This window comes from Pinus tabuliformis, chromosome 6, assembly GCF_031772625.1.
Source record: "Pinus tabuliformis cultivar Carrire ecotype Pingquan chromosome 6, CPIR1, whole genome shotgun sequence".
Classification (NCBI taxonomy): Eukaryota; Viridiplantae; Streptophyta; class Pinopsida; order Pinales; family Pinaceae; genus Pinus; species Pinus tabuliformis.
The window spans coordinates 523,610,921-523,636,261 of NC_142292.1; the positions used below are offsets into that span (position 1 = coordinate 523,610,921).

General features: G+C 34.5%; 1 pseudogene; it reads left to right on the forward strand.

Moving 5' to 3' along the window:
- Positions 1 to 6,990: 6,990 nt before the first annotated feature.
- LOC149259599 (uncharacterized) lies at positions 6,991 to 14,839 on the forward strand (annotated as a pseudogene).
- Positions 14,840 to 25,341: the final 10,502 nt, after the last annotated feature.

Below are 25,341 nucleotides of genomic sequence, written 5' to 3' on the forward strand. Positions count from 1 at the left end.
CTTTGAAAATCATTAGATGTTGGAAAACTTCAGACTTGAGTTTCAAGAAGTAAACCCAAGTGAATCTTGTGTAATCATCTATAAATGAAAACACATATCTTTATTTGCTCATTGAAAGTACTAGAAATGGACCCATGAGATCACTATGTACAAGCTCCAAAGGTGAAGAGGCTCTCCATGCATGCCCCTTCTCGAACTTGTCTTGTGGATGCTTTCCAAGAGCACATCCATTACAAACACCATTTGAAAATCAATGGTCGGAAATCCTTTAACCATCCCTTGCTTGCTAAGTTGCTACATATATCTAAAATTCAAGTGCCCAAATCTCTCATGCCAAATCCTACTTTCTTCATTTGCATGCGTAAGTAGCAAAATAGAACTTGATTGAGGAACAAAATCATAAAATGTATACATACGAGATTGATCATTTACCTTTCTAGATGCAAACTTCATGTTGGTTTGCATATCATCGATGCTCACAGAATTAGGGGTAAATTCCACTTTCCTTCTCGTGCTTGTGTGTTTCATCTGATACACCGAAAGAAGATTCATAGAAAGCATTGGAATATGCAAGACATTCTCAAAACTTCCATCTTCAAATTGCACTCTTCCTTGTCCAGTTGCTTCAACTACAGAATTGTCCCCCATGAGAATAGGAGGTCCCGAGTATGCATGTAGAGAAGAAAATTATTCCTTTAAAGAATCCATATGATGTGAAGCTCCTGAATCAATGATCCATTCTTGCAGTGTAGAATGAAGGGCAATCAAAGCATGACCATTACCCCTTGTTTCTGATAGTTTTTCCTCCATCTTCTTCTTGGCACTTTCTGGAATGTGATGACCAAGATTATTTTGCTGAAGATTCTTTGCCATTAGGTAAATAGTCTTCTTCATACAATAGGATTCAGGATGATAACCTCTATTACAATAAGTACACTTGGAGTTTCCTTTCTTTCCCTTCTTACCCTTGGAGCTGGAAGAATCATCTGGAGGTTTTGGATTTCCTCCCTTTCTTAGATCTGGATCTCTTGCCTTTCCTTTTCCTTTGGATTGTTGATTTGGTTTTGAGTTGGACTTTCCTTTCTCATGCATGGCAAGTGCATGTGAATTTGGAGACTTTAATGAACCCATTTTGATGAGCTTATCTTGCTCATGAATGAGAGACTCAATAAATGCATCAAGTTTGGGCATTTTCCATTTATCTCTAGTTGCAAGTCTAACTATATGAAATGTAGAAACGAAAACAACATATTCAGGGCCTAATTTAGACAAAATAGAAAGGATCAATTGACCTTCCTGTTTGGATTTATTGATCCCACAATCATGTAATTGTAGAAGAAATGATTTTAATTTCGTAAAGAAATCTTGAATGTTCTCAAAGTTGTTTGGATCTAAGGAATTTAGCTCATTTTTTAGAATATGAGCCCGCATCTCATCCTACTTTCCAAATAAATTCTCCAAGATTGTCGAGACCTCATTCAGAAAGTTGCATGTGTCCACATGGAAATGCAATGCTGGAGATATGGACAACAATAAAATACCAAAAGACCTGTCCATATTGTTGAAGTATTTGGATTTTTCAATGGCGGAATTTGGTTTAGCTTCCGTATTCATAACTATCTGATACAAGCCTTTGCCTCTGAGGTGAAGAAAAATCTTTGGCTTCCATTGGAAGTAGTTATACGGAGTAAGAATAGTTGAAGATGAGAATTCCATTCTTTCACCTTTTAGCTATAGAAATAATTCCAACAGTTCTCCAATATTTTGATCTGCAAATCAAATCTTCGAACATTTTCTGATTCTTTGATCTTCAAACCTGCAAAATATTGTTCATACTCCTTCACCAAGCCGTTGTAGCTTTGATACCATATAAAATTATTAGAGAAAAAATATGGATCTAGTTGAAGAATAATTGCACAAACTTGTAAGAAATTGAAAAGGAAAATCGCAATTGAGAATGAATTTTGATTACAAAATATATTGGTTTGAGAATCAATCCATAAAACAACTAAGTTAAGCTTAGTTGTACATGCACCTAGTTAGTCTTAATTAGCTTTAGTTCAACTCTAGTTATGCATGTGATGTGCACTTGGCTTTAGTTAGTTAACTCAAGTGCTTACATGTGGTGTGCACTTTGCTTTAGTTAGTTAACTCGAGTGCTTACATGTGGTGTGAAATTGGATTTAGTTATTTAACTCTAGTGCTTGCATGTGATGCATATGCACATTGACAGAACATAAAACACACTTAGCTTCAATTAGCTTTAATTATCCATAATTAAATTTTCAGCCCTAAAGCGAGTGGGGAAGAAATCTAGTCCATATGGTATCGCTCCCATCTGCAGATGGTCATGGCGGTCCACAACATTGGTGGTGAATATCACGATCACATGATGAGCGACATTGATCAAAGAATCCCACGAAAATACACTCCATTTTTTTTCAAAACATTGAATAATATAAAATTATGAAGTTCGTTGAATAGGGATGAGCAGCGTGTGGAGATTTGTTTGTGCAGAGCTTTCCATACATGAAAAGCTCTGAACCATTGTGTATGCAGCAAAACACATAACACTTTGAAAATTTATTTAAATGTTTTTAATTACATTTTAATTGTTAAAACATTGTGATTTATAATTAAGAGAACAACAGAGAAATACATTGTGTGGAGTGAAGATCAAACATAATAATAATAATAATAATAATTTTTTCAGCCCCAGCCCCAACCCCCATCGCCTACGTAAGGGACTTGCAATCCTATGATTTCTGACATCATTGGCAAGAACAATAGCATAACAGTGTGAGTGGCACTGTCAATGTGCACTAATGGAATAACCACTCACAAAATTAACAATTTTTTTTAATGAATTGTAAGCACTCAAAAATACAAAAAATAAAATATTTTCCATTAGGGGAATTATGTCTCATCGGAGCTACCCCAGTCAATAGAAAATTAGAAAAGAAATTTCTAAAAACTTTGAAAATTATTTTTGAATTTAGGAAAATAGAAATATTAATTATATAGAAAATTAGAAAAGATATTTCTAAAAAATTGAAAATTGTTTTTCAATTTATAGGAAAATAGAAATATTAAGTATTTTCTTGAAACTTTCCTTAAAATTGTAAATACGTAACAAAATAATCACAAGAGGAATGTTATAGTCCCTAGAAACAGGGATTAATAAATCATTTAGAGAATTTCATTACTGTTTTTTGTTTTATGCTTTTCAATATGAATATACTAGAAATTGCACTAGATGTTGCAAAGGAAACGTCGTAAGGCATAACGTAGGAAAGAGTAGCACTAAATTGTTACTCTTCCATGATGATACTAGAAATTCCACTAAATGTTGCAAAGGAAACATCCTAAGGCATAACGTAGGAAAGAGTAGCACTAAATTGTTACTCTTCCATGATGATAGTGAAAGTGTCACCAGATGTTGCCAAAGGGTGTAAGTAGAATGTTGGATGTTAATTAAAGAGGGGGGTTCTCAAAAATTGCATCATTGACATGACATGAGTATCCACATTATCAGGCTCTCTCGTTTTGGTTATTTAGTGCAGTTGCCAAAGAATGCACTGTAGAGATAACAAATATCTCTATCCTTAGCAATTATTGACTAGAAGATCCTGATTTGGTCTCTTGGTTAAACATCCATATGTATTTGCACTGGTAACGCTTGTGTTTGAAGTATTTTCCTACTTGAATGGTTGGAATTTATCCACACCATATTCAAATATGCCAAATTTATTTGGGATTCAAGATTTCTTGCAATTGATATATCTCTCTTGTTTCATTCAGATCCATTTACATTGTTCCCCTAATTCAAACTCTAGCAAACATTTCACTCCGTGGACAGGATCATAGTGACCTACATCTGGTAATTTGGATAGATTATAAGAAGATCAAGTTGAAGCCAAATTATGCATCTTTTGAACTCAAGGATGTTGAAAATCGGTGCAACAATCACTATATATAATAAAATTAATGATTTTCATTTTCCAAAATATCAAACAATTTCCCATATCCATCTTTGGTGCAATCCTCTATGTGGAAGGGTATAAATGTAAAATCATATGATTGGAATCTTCATTTCCATATTGGGTGTAATTATCTTTGATTTATTAGCATTTATAATGAAATTCAAAAAAAGTACAACAATCACTATATATAGTAAATGATTGCAATTATCTATGTGGAATAAGGGTATAAATGTAAAATCATATGATTGAAATCTTCATTTCCATATTGGGTGTAACTATCTCTTGATTGATTGGAATTTATAATGAAATTAAAAAAAGAAAAAAGTAAAAAAGTATATCAAACATCCTATAATAATGAATAGAATATTTATGCAATAAATTTATAAAATTAGGATAACAATTAATAAAATATTCTTGCAATAAATTTATTGATTGACATTCATAATGAAATTAATAAAATGTGCAACAATCACTATATATAATAAAAGTAATGATTTAAATTTTCCAAAATATCAAGCAATATCCCATTTCCATCTTAGATGGAATTCTTTATGTGGAAGAAGGTTATAAATGTAAAATTATATGATTGGAATCATAATTTCCATATTGGGTGTAAATGTCTCTTGATTGATTGGCATTTATAATGAAATACAATCACTATATATAGTAAATGATTTTCACTTTCCAAAATATCAAACATCTCAGATTACTCTATAATAATGAATAGAGTATTTATGCAATAAATTTGAATAGAATATTTATGCAATAAAATTATAAAATTATGATTACAATTAATAGAATATTATAGAATTATAATTACATTATTATGATTTTTTATATGTTATGATTCTTCTCAAATTTATACCATGCCTTACAACATATTTTTTCTGACTAAATTACGACACAATACTTGTTACTTTTCAAAATCAATAAAAATATTAAACAAAAATTGAGACATAGTATAACATTTAGATTAGATAATATTAAAATTTCATGGTAAAAGTGATTAGTCTAGAGCTTTAATTGTTAATCACATTGTCTATTGGGTAGGTAGATGTTGAAATTATTTAGGAAAATGGTTGCAATGGTTAATTTCCATATTGGGTGTAACTATCTCTTGATTAGCATTTATAATGAAATTCAGAAAAATGTAACAATCAATATATATAATAAATGATTGCAATTATCTATGTGGAAGAAGGGTATAAATGTAAAATCATATGATTGAAATCTTTATTTCCATATCAGGTTTAATTATATCTTGATTGATTGACATTTATAATGAAACTCTAAAAAAAAATACAACAATCTCTATTTATGGTAAATGAATTTCACTTTTCAAAATATCAAACATCTCAAATTAATCTATAATAATGAATAGAATATTTATGCAATAAATTTATAAAATTATGATTACAATTAATAGAATATTCTTGCAATAAATTTATAGAATTATGATTACAGTATAACCATTAAGATCCAAAACAATATTCACAAAGACCATCTTTAAAGATTAAGAGACAATCTATGTTGGAAAGCTTATAGTTTCTCTCAATTTGGCATAATTTAAGTAATTTCTCCTTATCTTCTAGCTTTGAATGACATTTTGTTTACTATTGTTATCATTTATATGCAACGACTCTTAATGGATAGAATATTTATGCAATAAATTTTTAAAATTATGATAACAATTAATAGAATATTCTTGCAATAAATTTATAGATTAACATTTATAATGCAATTAATATGCAACAATCACTATATATAATAAAATTAATGATTTTCATTCTCCAAAATATTAAACAATATCCTATTTCCATCTTGGGTGGAATTCTCTATAATTGATTCGAATTTAAAATTATATGATCGGAATCATCATTCATCATTTCCATATTGGGTGTAAATTTCCACTTTCCAAAATATCAAACATATCATATTACTCTATAATAATGAATAGAATGTTTATGCAATAAATTTATAACATTACGATTATAATTAATATAATATTCTTACAATAAATTTATTAAATTATAATTATATAGTAGAACATTTAGATTAGATACTATTAAAATTTCATGGTAAAAGTGATTAGTCTAGAGCTTTAATTGTTAATCAAGTTATCTATTAGGTAGGTAGATGTTGAAATTGTTTAGAAAAATGGTTGCAATGGTTAAGGATAATCTTAATTAGAAATAGAGAGATTAAAAAAAACATATGATGACATTTCTATTTCCATATTTAAAAGTAATATTCATGATATTTAGATTGTACCAGTAAGCATCTTTTACCATCCTCAAGCTATATGTATAAACTTCTTGTGCTTAATTTTATATTATTTCTTGCTCGGATATAAAATAATTACAATTCATTATTAAATCTAATTAAAAAATTTAAAACTCATTATTTAATGTAATTTTATATTTTTTTTTTGTAATTTTATATTATTTTTTGTTTGAGTAATTAGATAATTATAAAGCTTATAAAAATGTTATAATACTAGTTATAAAAAAATTATTAAATAATTACAAAAGTTATTTTTAATGTCTAATTCTTGGACTTCTATTCTTGGTGTATGTTTATATTTTTTAAAATTAATATTATATTTAAAATTCAGAAAAGAAACGAATATTTATAAGGCATACTTACGCTTGGTTCAACCAACAAAGTGAGGTATTTCTTGGTGCCCACCCAATAAAATAAAAAATAGTAGTGCTTGCAAAAGAAATAGTCATCGTACCTAGTATCAAAGGAAAATGAAATAGCTCTCGTATCAAGAAACAAGGGCAAAGGAAAGATAAAACCATATGAATATGTTTTAAACAACATCATTACGCCGTAAGGCATTTCCCTTTGAAATGAATTGCCCCAGCCGCCGCCGTGTCCTATTGTTGACCGTGGATTTGTGGTGTTAGACGATTGAATGAAATGTGATCGTTGATCAACACTGATCCAAAACTGAACGGTTAATGAGGAAGCAGGACGGACGCACGGCCGTTTCGCCGCTGATATGTGCTTGGCTCGCACTGCAAACAAGGGCTCTGCCTGGAGTCGAGCTCCGAACCTCCGCCTCATGCGCAAAAAAAATACCATCACAATGATGCAGCAGAAGCAATCCTCCGAACCTCCGCGGCCAGATCATGGCGCCATTGACAGAAGACTCTGGACTCTGCAGAAGATTGTTCCTGGCGGCAAGAAAATGGAAGTTCATACACTTTTTCAGGAGACCGCCGACTATATTTTGAATCTTCAAATGCAAGTTCATGGATCAGGTGATGGTTTTTGTACCTGAATTTCCCACGGGCACCGCCAAGCCCACTTCTCGCATTTTCTACTGGTGTCGGTTGAAGAGGGTGGGTAGCCTCATGGACAAGTATATTAAGATGGGTTACCTCTATTCCCTGGTTTGCTCTGAGCTCCAAGTCATGTCTATGCTCATTTTTCATCAAAAATAGGTGAGCTGAGACAGGCCTCCTGGATGGCCTTGCAGTGTGGAAAAACGAGGACATTGAGCATATATTTTCTGATTGTTTCTTGGTGAGGTCCTTGTGCAAGACTATTTGTTATTGTTTCTCTTCTCTGGTTTCCTATTCGTGTCATTGGATGGTCGGTCTTGTTGGCAACCCTGATTTGTTTTTGTTACTTGTTCAGCCTGCTCTGCCAGTGGTCACATTAATGGTTCTTTGCTTCTGATGATACATAAGAGGTAAGTCCACCATTAAGGTAGCAGTTGCACCTGTTGTGGAATTATATTCCATAGATTTTGGATGAATAGGCAGTCTACACCTTTGCAACAAGTAGAAAGCTTATTAGAAGTGCTGACCACAGGGCTCTTCTGGCTTGGGTAGGCAGGGAGATTAATTCTCTTTACCTTATAATATAAGACAGTTATTCTGCATATGTCCATTAAAGAGTTCTTGAGTTATGATGAAGAGAATAATTCAAACGAGTGATCTATATAGTTAAGGGTACTCACTTCTTAGTGAACCCTTTATGTTGACTGGCTCCATCTAAGACTCTTGACCATAAACATCCATTTTTGAGAGGGATATCGGGCATCCAAGGTGATTGTTAAATCTCTTGTCAATCTTCCTATATGATATCAAACACCCCTTAATATTGATACCTGCATGTCTTTTCAATTAAGGCTCCCCTGAATCTTGATACTTGCATGTCTTTTCAATTAAGGTAGAGGAATTGCAAGACAAATTAGCATTTCATTCTGCTGGTTATTTGCCTAGAATCTGGCAGTGAGGTTTACCACAAGAAATTGCAACAAAGGTTAATTTGGTTTTGCTGGAGTATGTAAGGGATAATCAAATCTAATTATTTTTCTCATTTGCGAGAAGTAACATTGCCTTGTTGAGGCCCTAACTATATGTGAGAAGTATTCTCCCTTGACTATTCGGGAGAAGCTTTCAGCTGAGCTCCATTTGTTAGTTATACTAATGAACATCTCTCCTCCCACAGTCTCCTATAAACATTTCTTGAGATTGTTTAGCAGCCTATACCAAAAAAAGTGATGAGGCCCTTGCCCTATACCCAAGAAATGAAGTGAGTCAAATATTTGTTAGACTAAGCGAATGCAGGTTGGTAGCTAACTAACATCTCCCATTATAGCTAGCTCACATCACCCGAGGTCCATTCATAAGCTATACTAGTGAACAACTCTCCTCCCATGGTCTCCTAACTGTAAAGAAACCACCTGAGATCCATTTGTAAGCTATACTTGTGAATAACTCTCCTCCCATGGTCTCCTGACCGTAAACAAACATTTTCTTGAGGTTGATTACCAGGTTTTACGAGTGAAAGTTCATGAGGTTCTTGCCCTATACCCAAGAAACATATGGTTGGATCGAGAGCCATTGAAAGATTGAGTTCCTTATCCACCTACTGTTGCTTAGCCACCAATTGATTGAGTTGAAATTTGAGCTGATTCACCTTACCCAGTTCCATAATCCGTTTTCCTATTAGCAAAGGCACAATCAATTTATCGAGAAGAGAGTTAAATATTGGCTAGACTGAGAAAATGAATGGTGGTAGCTAGCTTACAGCTTCATAATAGTATCTAGGCTAATTTCTAAATCATATGCTCACCACTGGGAAATGACCTTGGATTTGCAGCATATTTTATACAAATCTTGCTCTGGTACATCCCCAAAATGAGGGAATATGCAACTTATATGCATATTTATTTCAACTTTTCAACAACTTGCTCTGGTGGTCAACTTAATTTTTGTCTTCAGTAATTGCTACAGATTTTTATGGATTTCAAACCAACTCTCAAATGGAGCTTTATGAAATGTGCTATGCTATAAACACATTTGATGAGTTGTGTAGCCTTTTAGCAGCTATCCGGCACCAAAATGTAGTGCTTATTTACCCAATAAAATCGAAGAGGAGTGACAATGACCTCTTTTGGGGGTCTATCGTCTTGGATGGATCTTTAGGATTCTGTCAGAGGAAATTGATATTCCTAGAGGAATCTATCTGGGATATTATTGCCTCCTCTATCTGGGATATTATTGCCTCACAGAAAACATGAGCCCTCAACATGGATATTATGTCTGCCTTTTATTTAGGTGAGATTCAAATTTGAAATTGGCCTTAAAATGAAGCAAATAAAGCTGGAAATAAAGGTGGTGCTATAATGGTTGACGTATTTGTTATATAATACCCATGTTTTTTATCAGTGCATTAGTTAAAGACATTCAATTATCAATTAAGGCAGACTTAAAAAAGCAGGTGGCTGAAAAGAATTGTTGTTGTATGTATTCCCTGGTGTGCTCTGAGCTCAAAGTCATGTCTATGCTCATTTTTCATCAAAGATAGGTGAGCTGAGACAGGCCTCTTGGATGGCCTTGCAGTGTGGCAAAACCAGGACATTGAGCATATATTTTCTGATTGTTTCTTGGTGAGCTCCTTGTGCAAGACTATTTGTTATTGTTTCTCTTCTCTGGTTTCCTATTCGTGTCATTGGATGGTGGTTCTTGTTGGCAACCCTGATTTGTTTTTGTTACTTGTTCAGCCTGCTTTGCCAGCGGTCACATTAATGGTTCTTTTCTTTTGATGATCCATAAGAGGTAAGTCCACCATTAAGTTAGCAGTTGCACCCGTTGTGGAATTATATTCCATAGATTTTGGATGAATAGGCAGTCTACACCTTTTCAACAAGTAGAAAGCTTATTAGAAGTGCTGATCACAGGGCTCTTTGGCTTGGGTAGGCAGGGAGATTAATTCTCTTTATCTTATAATATAAGACAGTTATTATGCATATGTCCATTAAAGAGTTCTTGAGTTATGATGAAGAGAATAATTCAAACGAGTGATCTATATAGTTAAGGGTACTCACAGCTTGTCAACAGATATGCATACTCACTTCTTAGTGAACCCTTTATGTTGACTAGCTCCATTTAAGACTCTTAACCATAAACATCAATTTTTGAGAGGGATATCGGGCATCCCAGGTGATTGTTGTGATAAACTAAAGTGTTAAATGTCTTGTCAATCTTCCTATACGATATCAAACACCCCTTAATCTTGATACCTGCATGTCTTTTCAATTAAGGCTCCCCTGAATCTTGATACTTGCATGTCTTTTCAATTAAGGCAGAGGAATTGCAAGACAAATTAGCATTTCATTCTGCTGGTTATTTGCCTAGAATCTGGCAGTGAGGTTTACCACAAGAAATTGCAACAAATGTTAATTTTGTTTTGCTGGAGTATGTAAGGGATAATTGAATCTAATTATTTTTCTCATTTGTGAGAAGCAACATTGCCTTGTTGAGGCCTTAACTATATGTGAGAAGTATTCTCCCTTGACTATTCGGGAGAAGCTTTCAGCTGACCTCCATTTGTTAGTTATACTAATGAGCGTCTCTCCTCCCACGGTCTCCTAAATATAAACATTTCTTGGGATTGGTTAGCAGCTTATACCAGAAAAGGTGATGAGGCCCTTGCCCTATACCCAAGAAATGAAGTGATTCAAATATTTGTTAGACTAAGCAAATGCAGGCTGGTAGGTAACTCAAATCTCCCATTATAGCTAGCTCACATCACCCAAGGTCCATTCATAAGCTATACTAGTGAACAACTCTCCTCCCATGGTCTCCTGATTGTAAAGAAACCACCTGAGATCCATTCGTAAGCTATAATTGTGAATAACTCTCCTCCCATGGTCTCCTGACTGTAAACAAACATTTTCTTGAGGTTGATTACCAGGTTTTACTAGTAAAAGTTGATGAGGTTCTTGCCCTATACCCAAGAAACATATGGTTGGATCGAGAGCCATTGAAAGATTGAGTTCCTTATCCACCTACTGTTGCTTAGCCACCAATTGATTGAGTTGAAATTTGAGCTGATTCACCTTACCTAGTTCCATAATCCATTTACCTATTAGCAAAGGCACAACCAATTTATCGAGAAGAGAGTTAAATATCGGCTAGACTGAGAAAATGAATGGTGGTAGCTAGCTTACAGCTTCATAATAGTATCTAGGCTAATTTCTAAATCATATGCTCACCACTGGGAAATGACCTTGGATTTGCAGCATATTTTATACAAATCTTCTCTGGCACATCCCCAAAATGAGGGAATATGCAACTTATATGCATAGTTATTTCAACTTTTCAACAACTTCCTCTGGTGGTCAACTTAACTTTTGTCTTCAGTAATTGCTACAGATTTTTTTGGATTTCAAACCAACTCTCAAATGGAGCTTTATTAAATGTGCTATGCCATAAAGACATTTGATGAGTTGTGTAGCCTTTTAGCAGCTATCCGGCACCAAAATGTAGTGCTTGTTTCCCCAATAAAATCGAAGAGGAGTGACAATGACCTCTTTTGTGGGTCTATCATCTTGGATGGATCTTTAGGATTCTGTCAGAGGAGATTGATATTCCTAGAGGAATCTATTTGGGATATTTTTGCCTCCTCTATCTGGGATATTATTGCCTCACAAAAAACATGAGCCCTCAACATGGATATTATGTCTGCCTTTTATTTAGGTGAGATTCAAGTTTCAAATTGGCCTTAAGATGAAGCAAATAAAGCTGGAAATAAAGGTGGTGCCATAATGGTTGACGCATTTCTTATATAATACCCATGCTTTTTATTAGTGCATTAGTTAAAGACCTTCAGTTATCAATTAAGGAAGACTTAAAAAAGCAGGTGGCTGAAAAGAATTGCTACTCTATGTATTCCCTGGTGTGCTCTGAGCTCAAAGTCATGTCAATGCTCATTTTTCATCAAAGATAGGTGAGCTGAGACAGGCCTCCTGGATGGCCTTGCAGTGTGACAAAACCAGGACATTGAGCATATATTTTCTGATTTTTTCTTGGTGAGCTCCTTGTGCAAGACTATTAGAAGTGCTGACCACAGGGCTCTTCTGGCTTGGATAGGCAGGGAGATTAATTCTCTTTATCTTATAATATAAGACAGTTATTATGCATATGTCCATTAAAGAGTTCTTGAGTTATGATGAAGAGAATAATTCAAACGAGTGATCTATATAGTTAAGGGTACTCACAGCTTGTCAAAAGATATGCATACTCACTTCTTAGTGAACCCTTTATCTTGATTGGCTCCATCTAAGACTCTTGACCATAAACATCAATTTTTGAGAGGGATATCGGGCATCCAAGGTGATTGTTGTGATAAACTAAAGTGTTAAATCTCTTGTCAATCTTCCTATACGATATCAAACACCCCTTAATCTTGATACCTGCATGTCCTTTCAATTAAGGCTCCCCTGAATCTTGATACTTGCATGTCTTTTCAATTAAGGCAGAGGAATTGCAAGACAAATTAGCATTTCATTCTGCTGGTTATTTGCCTAGAATCTGGCAGTGAGTTTTACAACAAGAAATTTAAACAAAGGTTAATTTGGTTTTGCTGGAGTATGTAAGGGATAATCGAATCTAATTATTTTTCTCATTTGTAAGAAGTAACTACTCTAGAAACCTTGGCAACGCTCCAAAACAAGGTAATTGTAAATAAGGTTCATTGTTGTAACGCTATTGGTACATAATTAACTTCTCATCAGAACCAAAACAAACTTGGAAAATTCATATTAGAGATGTTAAACCAATGAAATAACCTCTTAAAAATTAAGATTCTCAATTACGTTTTTTTATTGAAGTCATTGACTAGAGTTTTATTAATTTCATTTTTTATTCTGATTAAAGACTAAGAGGTCCTATAAATGTATTGGGTCTCCAAGCAGATTATAGTTGCATCCAAGGTGATTGTTGTGATAAACTAAAGTGTTAAATGTCTTGTCAGTCTTCCTATACCGTAGCAAACTCCCCTGAATCTTGATACTTGCATGTCTTTTCAATTAAGGCATGAGGAATTGCAAGACACATTAGCATTTCAATTAAGGCAAGAGGAATCACAAGGCACATTAGCATTTCATTCTGCTTGTTAATTGCATAGAATCTGACAGTGAGGTTTGCCACAAGAAATTGTAACAAAGGTTTAATTTGGGTTTGCTGGAGTATGTAAGGGATAATCGAAGCTAATTATTTTTGTCATAAGGGATAATCGAAGCTAATTATTTTTGTCATTTGTGAGAAGTAACTACTCTAGGAACTTTGGCAGCGCTCCAAAAACAAGGTAATTGTAAGGAAGGCTCATTGTAAAACCTCAAATTTGTTTGAAGAAAAATGAAAGCAATCCAACTATTGTTGCTAAAAGTGGTATTCCATTTATATATTGCTGTTTTGTCTGAGTCTTGAGAGTTCTCAAAGTCTATGGTACTCCATTGTTACATAGGGTGGAAGATTGATCATCAAACAACTCTGATTCATTATTTAACACCTATTTTTGGTAATTTTTATATCCATTATTGTTTATTGTACAGGGGAGGATTACTGTAAGAAATCTGGCAGTTGTGAGCACATGTCCTGGTCAAAGTGCAAATCAGGCTCAAAGGAAACTTTACATTGGTGGTCTTTCATATGACACGGCCGATGATAAGCTTCTAGAAGTTTTTTCCAAATATGGAGAGATAGAAGAAGGTTCAGCTGCATATGATAAGAATACCAAAAAATCCAGGTTACAAATCTAATATACATCGGTTTGCTTTATGATGGGCAGTTTAACATGCTTCTGCTGTTAGAGATTTATGCACGTTTTTCCAAGGCCTAGCTCGTTTGGTTGTATTTGTCTTCGTTAACGCTGTATGTATTTGTCACCAACAGAGGATTTTCTTTTGTGACTTTCAAGACTGTGGAGGCTACAAAGCGGGCTCTTAAGGAACCAAACAAAACCATTGATGTAAGTAATAGCTAGTACTGGATAATGTTGGTCATATTAGTTGAAGGGCAGTTGTTGATCTTGACACCTATGTTCTATGCTTGGCATGCAGGGAAGGACTGTTACTGTGAAACTTGCAGCTGATGATTAGAAGGAGAAACTATCATCACAGGCTGCAGTATCTCCACAAATGCAGATAGCTTATGGAACAGACTATCCAAGCCTGAACTCATATCATAGGCCAGGGCCACAGGTACTAGTCTCTGCATCACCACCAATTGGTTTCTCAGCATATCCAATCAGGCCTTTTAGCATATGCACCTCAGCCTCCATATGCAACACAACCTACATACGGAAGAATTTCATCTGCTTCTCAATATGGTGTTCGAAGCTCCACAACACCATACAGCTCAAACAAGTATGAAAAATATGCAACATCCCTCCAAGATCCACAACTGCTTCCATCAGGATTGCACACAGCAGGTGGTGGAGCAGGTCCTGGTCCAGGCTACCCATACTATGGTTCGACTGAAACTGGCTTTTAATCAAGCAATTTTTTTATTGAGAAATATGTTCAACAAATCAATGGCAGTTAGTTTGGGATCCTACATGCATTAACAATTTAACTGGACTATGAAGTAATACTACTGGATTCCACTTGATAGAAATCTACTCACTATTTTAAATGTCCACTCGGTTGTTGCGACTTCTGATGAATGTGAAGTTACACATTGTTTGAGCTCAATTTTCTAAAATTCTGTTGCAGGAAGAAGAAATCTGTTATCATACATGTTATAAGTGGAGTTTTCCAACAAATGTACACTGCAAACTGCATATTGATTTTCACATTTGTGTGTTTTTGAAATTTGTACTTTGTGCTCGTAGAAGTGAGATATTCTATAAGATGTGTACTTCGTGCTCGTAGAAGTGAGGTATCTGCTTAACGCTGTTTGTTTTCCAAGTTTGTTTATCAGAATGTTTCAATAGATACATGTGAATCTAATTTGGTATCTATTTATCAATAGATACATGTGAATCTAATTTGGGATGTATTTATCAGGAGATCAAAAATAGGGTTTATAGATGTATTTTTTTTAAATTTTATTTATATTGGAATTTTTTTTGTAATGAGAATTTTTGTATAAAAAAAAAAAAATTGCTACTGGAACATGCTGCTAAAGCAGTATATAGGAATGAAGGTTACAATTTTTGTATTAAAAAAATTGTTATTAGAACATGTTAAAAATTCTTCAATAAATGTAAAAGGAAGAGGACAAAAAAACCATATTTTTCTTGACAAAAATTAAATACATTGTTTTTTGAAAATTAAATACTGAAAAGAGTAAATATGGTGCGAAGAGTAAATATTCTATTGTATGTTTTATTCAATTGATGTTTGTGAGCAGCAATTTCCAATATTAGGCAATATTTTCCAGTGCCATTTGCTTCAGATAGGACCCTTAGAAGCATGAACAATATGGAATTTCTTTGCTGTTCAGCATAGGCTCCCTTGTTTTAGTTTTCCTTTTCTAATCTTTGAACTTGACAATAAGATACAAACCAATTATTGCATTATTCATCATTATTTCTGACTGTCGTGGCAACGGAACGAATCACTGACAGAAGTCTGAATTTAGAGAAACTATCTGAACAAATCACTGAAAACAAGTCTGACCCCATAGAAGCTATGTGAAAAACAGCAAAGGCAACATTCCTCCTTCCTTGATCAAAATCCATTGCCAGTTTACCAACAGGAATAAAGGAATGCAAAGAGTGAACAATGCAGAAATATTTTTAAATGAAAACTATCAACTCACCCTTCATTGCTTTGACTGAAGGGTAGCCTATGTTTGTAAGGGGAGCTGAAACCCCATTAAGCGTGAAAGGCCACATCCCCAAATTTTCCCAACTGGTATTGATAATTCCCAACCTTTTTAGAGAACATAAAGCATCAATTCTTTTTGTTGGGGAAAGAAGCCAGCCAATTTTCTTTTTGTTGGGGACAGAAACTACCCAATTTTTGCCCTTGCATGGGAGTGGGGATGTGTTGCATGAAGGATTCTCAAGTAGAAACCAGACAAGAATGCACAAAAATCAACCCTAGGCTAGTTATGGTAAACTCTCACCAGTTCACAGCTAACCTTAGAAGAGGATCTTATCATGATACTAAATGAAGGATTATGCTTTTAAAAAATTTGAAGTAGCTATGAAAGAGATTAATGAAAACACAGTTCTACTTTATTCTTCTAAAAATCCTTATCAGGCTAAGGCCGAGACACAGACCATTCCTTGTCATGGCCTTAACCCCAGATTTATCCCTCCTTGAAACATGATAATATCCAAGGAATGATGGTCTCCTTGTAAAATTCTATAAGGGTTTCTGAGACACCATTGGGAAACCTTTTAAATGTGTGCTTGGAAGCTCTTCATCTGGAACCACTTGCAGAGCAAACTAATGCAGGCATCATCAATATAAACCACAACTCGGCCAATAGGAACTCAATTAATGATCCCAGGCTAATCATTCTACTTTACGTGGCTTACAAGACTCTTGCAGAAGCATTAACCACAAAAAAATTAAGCTTGAAAACTATCTAGTGGGCTGGAGAAATTCATCAAGAAGATCTGCTCCTCAAGATTGATTTTGATAAAGTCCTACACAGATTAGAATGGTATATTACTTCAGATATGATGACATGGATTGGTATCCTATAATGGAGCAAAATAATGGACAGGCCTATGAATTCTTTCACAGGCCTTACAGGGACATTCCTTTTGGGGCAGCAAGAGCATAAAATCCCACAATTTTCATATCATTGTTCTCTTTCTGTTTTTTTTTTCTGTTATCAGCCATACAGAAAGTAATTTTCTTGTTGGGTGAAGCAGCTTACTCACCTCACCTCGTATGTAATTAACAGTACTTATGTTTTTTGTTTTCAAATTTCTTGTAAATGGTTGGATACTCTAGTCAAAAGAGATCCTTTTATGAACTCAAACAACAGTCTTTTTTTACTCAAATGAATACACACAGGGTGTGTATATGCAGAATGTAATTTTCAATCATTTCTCCAATGAATGAAATTACAGTTTTTTCCTTTGGAAAAAGCAAATACAGTGGTTGAAAAAGACAATTGCTTTCAAATATATTTTATCACTGCTGAATTTTCCCTTGATCTTTTGCTAAACAATTCAAACTCAATTTTGAATTCAGCAATTTCACTTTTAACCTATTAAGAAGTGGTCTTGACCATCAGATATTTTACAAAATTTATGGGTTTTAACTCATCCTCACTCATGACATAACATGAGAACATTTCCTCACCCATAGCCTTGGTCATAAACTTTAGTTTTCTGTTCAGCCTCGTTATTTTAAATTTTTTATGAAGTTGTGTTAAGGCATTGTGCAAAGAAATCCAAAAATTGGGATTAACCTTATCAGGGGAGCAGTCCTTAACCTATATGCTTCAACTGTCACCAGTATTCACAACATCCATTCAGCAAGATTGGGTTACGAACATCCCAGGCATTTAACACACATCACATCTATTTAGTATTTACATTGAGAAAAACAAAGGCTCTTCATGAAAGCACAAAAACGTGAAACCAAAATATTAAACAAAAGGGATGGGATGAAAAAGGCACATCAAGATCACAGAACATCAAGATCCCGAGACAATAATATCAACCCTTCATCCTGCTTTGAGCTTTGCAATGGCAAAGATGAAAAGAAGATATTTCGTTGCACAAATGATTTTAAAGCCTTCATTGCATTGACTGAAGGGTAGCCTATGTTTGTAAGGGGAGCTGAAACCCCATTAAGCGTGAAAGGCCACGTCCCCAAATTTTCCCAACTGGTACTGATAACTCCCAACTTTTTTAGAGAACATAAAGCATCAATTCTTTTTGTTGGGGAAAGAAGCCAGCCAATTTTCTTTTTGTTGGGAACAGAAACTACCCAATTTTTGCCCTTGCATGGGAGTGGGGATGTGTTGCATGAAGGATTCTCAAATAGAAACCAGACAAGAATGCACGAACAAGGGAGCCTATGCTGAACAGCAAAGAAATTCCATATTGTTCATGCTTCTAAGGGTCCTATCTGAAGCAAATGGCACTGGAAAATATTGTCTAATATTGGAAATCGCTGCTCACAAACATCAATTGAATAAAACATACAATAGAATATTTACTCTTTGCACCATATTCACTCTTGAAAATTAAATACTGAAAATTAAATACATTGTTTTTTGAGTACATGAATAGATTCTTACAAATTGCTTGCACAAGGTAATATAAAAATAAAACATCTCTAGAATTTAAGTGAAACCATCTTTTTACTAGATCTGTAGGAAGATCAAGACACCAGATTTTGGAGATTTCTTACTTTGATATTTTCTATATTTTATTAATGGTTAATAACATTGATTAATTTTTAGAACATTTGAAAAAAAAAAAGATTACATATTTTTCTTCTTTACTTCTTACTTCTTTTCTAAAACATTGTTTTTGTCCTTTCCTTAGGTGAAACCTCTTCCTCAACAGGTGAATTGATGATCTTTGATTGCACTAGATCTGGAACTGCCTGATCAAAATGGGATATTGAATTAATCATTCAACCTTGACTTCTGCTTCTGTAGAGTGCAGAATTCCAAATCTATTTCTAGAGGGAGAATGGAACTGCGTGATATCTTCTATATTTTTTTCATTTTTTGGTATAGGTGCTTATCAGATCCTCCCCAGGTTAACATGGATGTATTCTAATGGATTTTAATGATGTAGTCGGAACTGTAATTAACTTTTCTCCGCGGAATAAGTAAAATGAGAAAAGTAAGCATCTTCATATGGCCACCTTGTTGAAGCGAGCGCAAGTAGAACAATCCTTTAACGAGACTCGTTGATTAACCTACCGGACTATTCATTTTTCCCCTTTAATCACATCAACAACCTTTCTCCATAAACTTGTCGGCTTTAAGAGATTTCTGAGCAGAATTTCGCCCTTTTTTTATTATAGATGAAAATGAAAACAATTGCAGCCTGCTGCTCATAGAATCTTTTTATTGAAAAATTGTTATGCCCAGCTTACTCATACCTATTCCTATAGACTTGGCGTGTATATTGCCTAAAATACTTGTTTAACCAAAAAGCTACCACAACATAACTAGCACAAAAGATTACAGAGAATTTGGCCCTCGAGGGGCTTCTTCATTCGTGCCAATGTAAGAGTCTGCACCGCATGCTTGACTGAGCTCATATTCACATCGAACGAGTCCATTTATTGGCCTCGAACACGGCAAACTCTGCAGATGGCTTGTAGGGGTGCTGAATCTCTGAAGTCGCTCCTTCGCACATGTTGGACCGAAATGAGAAGAGGTCTGAAGATTTTCCGTAATTCGGTGACTAGAGTATACAGGAAACCCAATTTGTCTCCACCCGCTTATATTTCCTCTTGTGAGCATGCATACAAGCTCCAAAAACATGCTCCCATTCATTAGATGCCAACATTTGGATGGAAGATTCAATTGCACACTGATCCCTAACATAGCTTTCTGTCGTTGCTTTGTATTTCCAATCTCCATGCCATCTGGTCCATTTGCAGGATGCATTTGCCAATTCGCATTGAGCCTTATAAACATCGCATTCACATAGGACACCACACCCTGCTAGACTGGCAATGAACCATGATGGCACCTAAGTCACAACAGCACTGAGATAGTTCTTCTTCAAACTGTGACCCCTAGAGTGCAATCTGAAATGGATGCCCTTTGCTGGCTGAATCAATAATGTAATGACTGGTGAATTCACCAGACTTCTAGCTTGCTTGACAGAGATCATCAATGAAAAACCCCAAACTCCTAATATCAGAGGAATTCGACTTGAAGGGCTAGCTAATACAATAAACCCAACACCCAAGAACTGGGCAATAAAACCACATGCAACAGTCTTCCTCATTATTATAAAATTAATAAATCCTATTGTTAGTGAGTATGAATGTTGAAGTAAAGGTCTCTGCAGTGGCTTTAACTCCCATTTCTCACTTGCGCACTTGAACTAACAGTGTAACACTTGGGGCAACAAGATGTACTTGTGTATATAGTAAGGTTATATCATGGGATGGGAGAGAAGGCCGAGCAGCCCTCGCTGCCGTTTATATGAAATACTCTTCTTAAAATGACCCCCAAATTAGTCCCCGACTCCGCCCTTGAATTGAGACCCCCATATTGGCCCCGAAACGTTTATATCAATGTGGAAAAAGTCGAAGTCGGAATTACGGCAAGGGTCCAAAAGTTGAGAAACTCGTTAAAAAAGTCGGCAAAATTTAAAAACACAAAAATATTCATTTTTTATTTTTATTTTTTTTTAACATCTAGAGTATTCACAACATCAAATAAATGCATTTCCACATAAACATGTAAAGAAAGCTAATATATAATATGTATATGAAGTCTAGTGCTACATCACATATCAAAATAGTGAATCAACTCCTGAATCTTGAGTTTTGTCCGAGCCTCAACTCTTAAGACAGCAGACTTTTTGGGTCAACTCCCGATAAAATCGGGCATATAACGAATAAATCGCGATTTTTTTGTTTCTGAAAAAGTCTGCAAAAAATCGGAGGATTAAATAGTTTTGTTGAAAAAATCGCAATTTTAGAATTTAATCCTGATTTTTTGTAGACTTTTTCCACATTAATTACTTTATATGAAATCTACGATTGAATTGAGGGTTTGGCCCTTGAATCTGTGATTGAATGGAGATTTCTTAGGGCCTGAAAGACTTCAATTTTGATAATATTTTTCTTTCTCGGATGAGAACTGTGTATAGGAATTTTCAAAATCTCCTATCATTGCTTGAACTCTATGAATGAGTCGGTCAAGACATTTTCTTGTGGAGACATTCGACAATGCAAATTTCAAATTACAATGGTGGAATCCCCACCACTGTTACACATGTTATTTCCCCAAAAACCTCCTATCATTGCTTGAACTCTATGAATGAGTGTAGCAAGACTCGCTTGAACTCTACAAGACGAATTTCTTGTGGAGACATTCGACAATGCAAATTTCAAATTACTATGGTGGACCCACTGTAACACATTTTATTCCCGCTGCCCTAAGCAGTTCAAGGCCTTGATAAACTGCCAATTCCTCTTTCTCACCATTTGTGGCACGACCAAGCCTCTAGGCATAATCAAGTCCCTGATTTTCATTGATCCAATGTGATCACTGCCACCCCTGCTTCCTCTGTACAGACTTTTAGTCTTTCCAAATGGTTAGTAGTTCACTTTGACTCCTTATAACTCAGTTTTAGTCAACTAACCAAAAACAGTTTACTCTCTTACTCCAAAATTTAATTAATTTTATTAATTATATGCAGAAGTAACAAATTTGTATATTTTGATGTTTTGTATTCTTGTCCTAAATTTTAGGTCACCTTAGTACAGATTCGAAATAGTGACCATAAAGTAAACACGAATAGCTTTGTCATATGTGTAGGTTTCACGTTTGTGAGAGTGCCCATTCTACTGTTGCTTTTTATTTGGGATTGAATGCAAAACTATAATTTGAAATATTTGTCACAGTTAATACTATAATCCTTTTGTATCATGGTTAAGAATCTTAATATAAGGTGTTGCATAATTAAGAAAATTCTACATTCTTCTACTTGTAAAGCAAGCATTCACAAATTTAGCTTTTTAGGTTTTTCAATTTTCATATCTTCATTTTTTTGGTTTATCAATTTATGTTAAACTACTCTCATTGTGTTTCATCATTTTTTTTTTCTATTTGTCAGTGTGGCATGAATCTGGTAAACCTTTCCACTTGACTAAATAGAGTTTATAAATTGATGGACGTGTAATTGGTCATTCAACGTTGCCTTGGTTCATCATTTGACCTTGTGTTAGATATATAAATGTTTGAAACATTGAAATTTTAAGTGATGTATATCGATGATTTCCTTGTCATTAGAATTTTACATGGTTCAATTTTCTTTTGCTTTTAAGTTTTAACTTATCTCTTTTGTTTTTGACTTTACTTTGTTGCAGAAACCTTCAGGAAATCACTCCTCTTAGATTTACCATCACTTACTTTAATGGGAATACCTTTTTATTTTTATGAAAGGCTACCTATTTATTGTGCTTGAACTATTTGACACCTTTGCTGACCTATTCATATTGGTAATTCCACTAAGTTCACAAGACAATAAGGAGGGGTGGTTTTCTTGTACTTTGTTGACACCAGTTAAATTTCATTTTGTCTATATGCTCTCCAGAATTTATCTGCAACATGTTTTCAAAACTTTATTTACCATGTTTGTTGTACCATCGATTTGCAAATGGGAAAAAATGTACCAATCACTTTGAAAATAAATATACTTATCACTTCTAATTGTTTTGTGCACTCCATGCAAATGCACACTATCCTTGACCGCAGAAAATAAGTCATTACTTGTATGTTTTGAGATCGTTCCGATATAAAATTTTTGAAGATTTCCAACAAACATTTGTCTCCTATTTAAATGGGTGGTTGAAATTATTTTATGCAACACTCCCCTTTAATTACAAAAAACAAAAATTTAAACTAAGATATTTTCTGGTCCGAGTCTAAGCTATGCTTACAATTTAATTTTTTTTGACATCAGTTGGATTTCCTTTTCTTTTCTTCATTGCTTTAGCTTTGTCTTTTTGTTGTAAGCTTCATATTTCAGTGTCTTTATTGGCTGGTGCAACTGTTCGATTGTTCCAAGTTGTCCATGCATGTCCTCTATTTCTTCAAAAATTGGCTTGTATGTAAACGACTACCACATGTCACCTTCCATAGCTTGCTCTTCATCAATTTGTTCCAAAACAAATCATAAAAATATTTTGTCTCTCAAGGACACTATTGCATGGAAATTTCATTAACATTTTTATTTTCTACAACATCCATGTTGCCTTCAACATTCATTGTTGCAACTTCTATGAAAACATCATTAACACGTGTTTCAAGCCATGTTTCAAGAAGTTTTAGTGTGAGAGATTCTCAATGAATACATCAACCTCTTTTTCAATGAAGATAAGTTATTGTAGCATATGCCGCTAATCAATGCCAACGACATGTCCGTGTTTATTTCAAAATGATTTAATGTATCTAACATCATCTACAATATAATCTGAAAGATAACCCATCACTCATAACAAACCATAGCAGCTAGATTCTTTTAATGTCTTAAAAAAAACCAATGGATGCAACTTTGCGAGAGAAAAATGGCATTGCCACAGTAATATAAATCATAGCAGAGATTTTCATTCATATATATATATATATATATATAATGAGTATGTACTATAGAGATTTATTTATCTCAATGATAACTTGAGATTTTTCCAGTTATGACAAAAGCGTAAAATATTTAAAATAGAGCATGGACTATAGAAAGTAATATAAATCATAGCAGAGATCTTCATTCATATATATATATATATATATATATATATATATAACGAGTATGTACTATAGAGATTTATTTATCTCAATGATAACTTGAGATTCTTCCAGTTATGACAAAAGAGTAAAATATTTAAAATAGAACATGGACTATAGAAATTTATCTGAATGATAACTTGAGATTCTTATCACAGGCTGCATACGATTTCAGTGTATGTAAATGAAAAATTAATAGATCAATTTAATCTTAATTTTGATGAATTTGATTACCTATTCTTCCCCACTCTATGCCTTACGGCGTTTCCTTTGCAACATAAGGTGCAAATGCTAGTATAAACCCATTTGAACGTCTCACTTCCTTTTTAAATATTGACTTAATACAAAATATGTTCTTATTATAAGATGCCGTCTACGAGCTTGTAAATTTAAACGTCTCACTGCGATCACCTTTCGTCCCCATTGCTCCAACTCGGCCATTGAGGTTGGAACAACTCGCTTACCGCTTCTGGCTCATTGCTCCGACTCAGTCATTGAGGTTGCGACAACTAGCTCACTAATCATTAATGTTAGATTAACATGCTGTTCTTTTTGGCATGTCATGTGGGCAAGAAAATGTAATAGAGTGTCTGCATCCCAAGATGAGAAAATGTGTGAGATGATGGGTAAAGCAAGCGGAATTTTCATTACATTTTTGTATAGCAGTCTTTAGATTGCTACAAGATTCATTACAATCTTGAAAGCACACGGTCTTGAATTTTACCAAGTTTAACGCTTTGGAGTCAGAGAAAACAAAAACACAACAAAAACATATTTAAATTTAAGTCGATTGCAGATTCCCTGAATATTTGGGAATTTGAGAGACATGGGCGTGGTCAAAAAAATTGATCATATCCGTCAGATTCCCAAATATTCAGGGAATCTGCAATCGACTTAAAGATGACCTTCATGCTTCTACATATTGTTATTCTTAATTTTACCATAGAACGATTTTCTCCATACTCTGCGATTTTCCATGGAAGGGATGCTTGAAAAGACTTAAGGAGACGCTCATACCTTCGCATAACCCCAAGGAGTCATCACTGCCGTCGCCATGAATTAATCACAGACCAAATCTTGCCTCTTGGAAGCTCCAAACGATTGTGACCATGGGTGTAGAGAAGCAAACTGACAAAACCATTATTGCTAAAAGCGCAGTACGAAATACCGCCCCGTAAAACTACTTAATAAATGGAGAGAATCACAAAAAGGGCAAATTATAAGGTATAAGCCCTCTAACCTGTGCTCGCTAACCCTACCAATTAGTGGTCCAAACGATTGTGACCATGGGTGTAGAGAAGCAAACTGACAAAATCATTATTGCTAAAAGCGCAGTAGGAAATACCGCCCCGTAAAACTACTTAATAAATGGAGAGAATCACAAAAAGGGCAAATTATAAGGTATAAGCCCTCTAACCTGTGCTCGCTAACCCTACCAATTAGTGGTCCAAGAACACTGGTCTAAGCCGATATTAGTTTTTTCCCTTAACTATTAACTATTAATTTGATGGTCTAAAAATTTTCAATCATCTAACATTTTATTTGATGGTACACACTTGTGCAATGACATCTGGGAAGTTATTTAAAAAAACGCCTTCGATGGTACACATGACATTTGGGAAGTTATTTAAAAAAACGCCTTACGA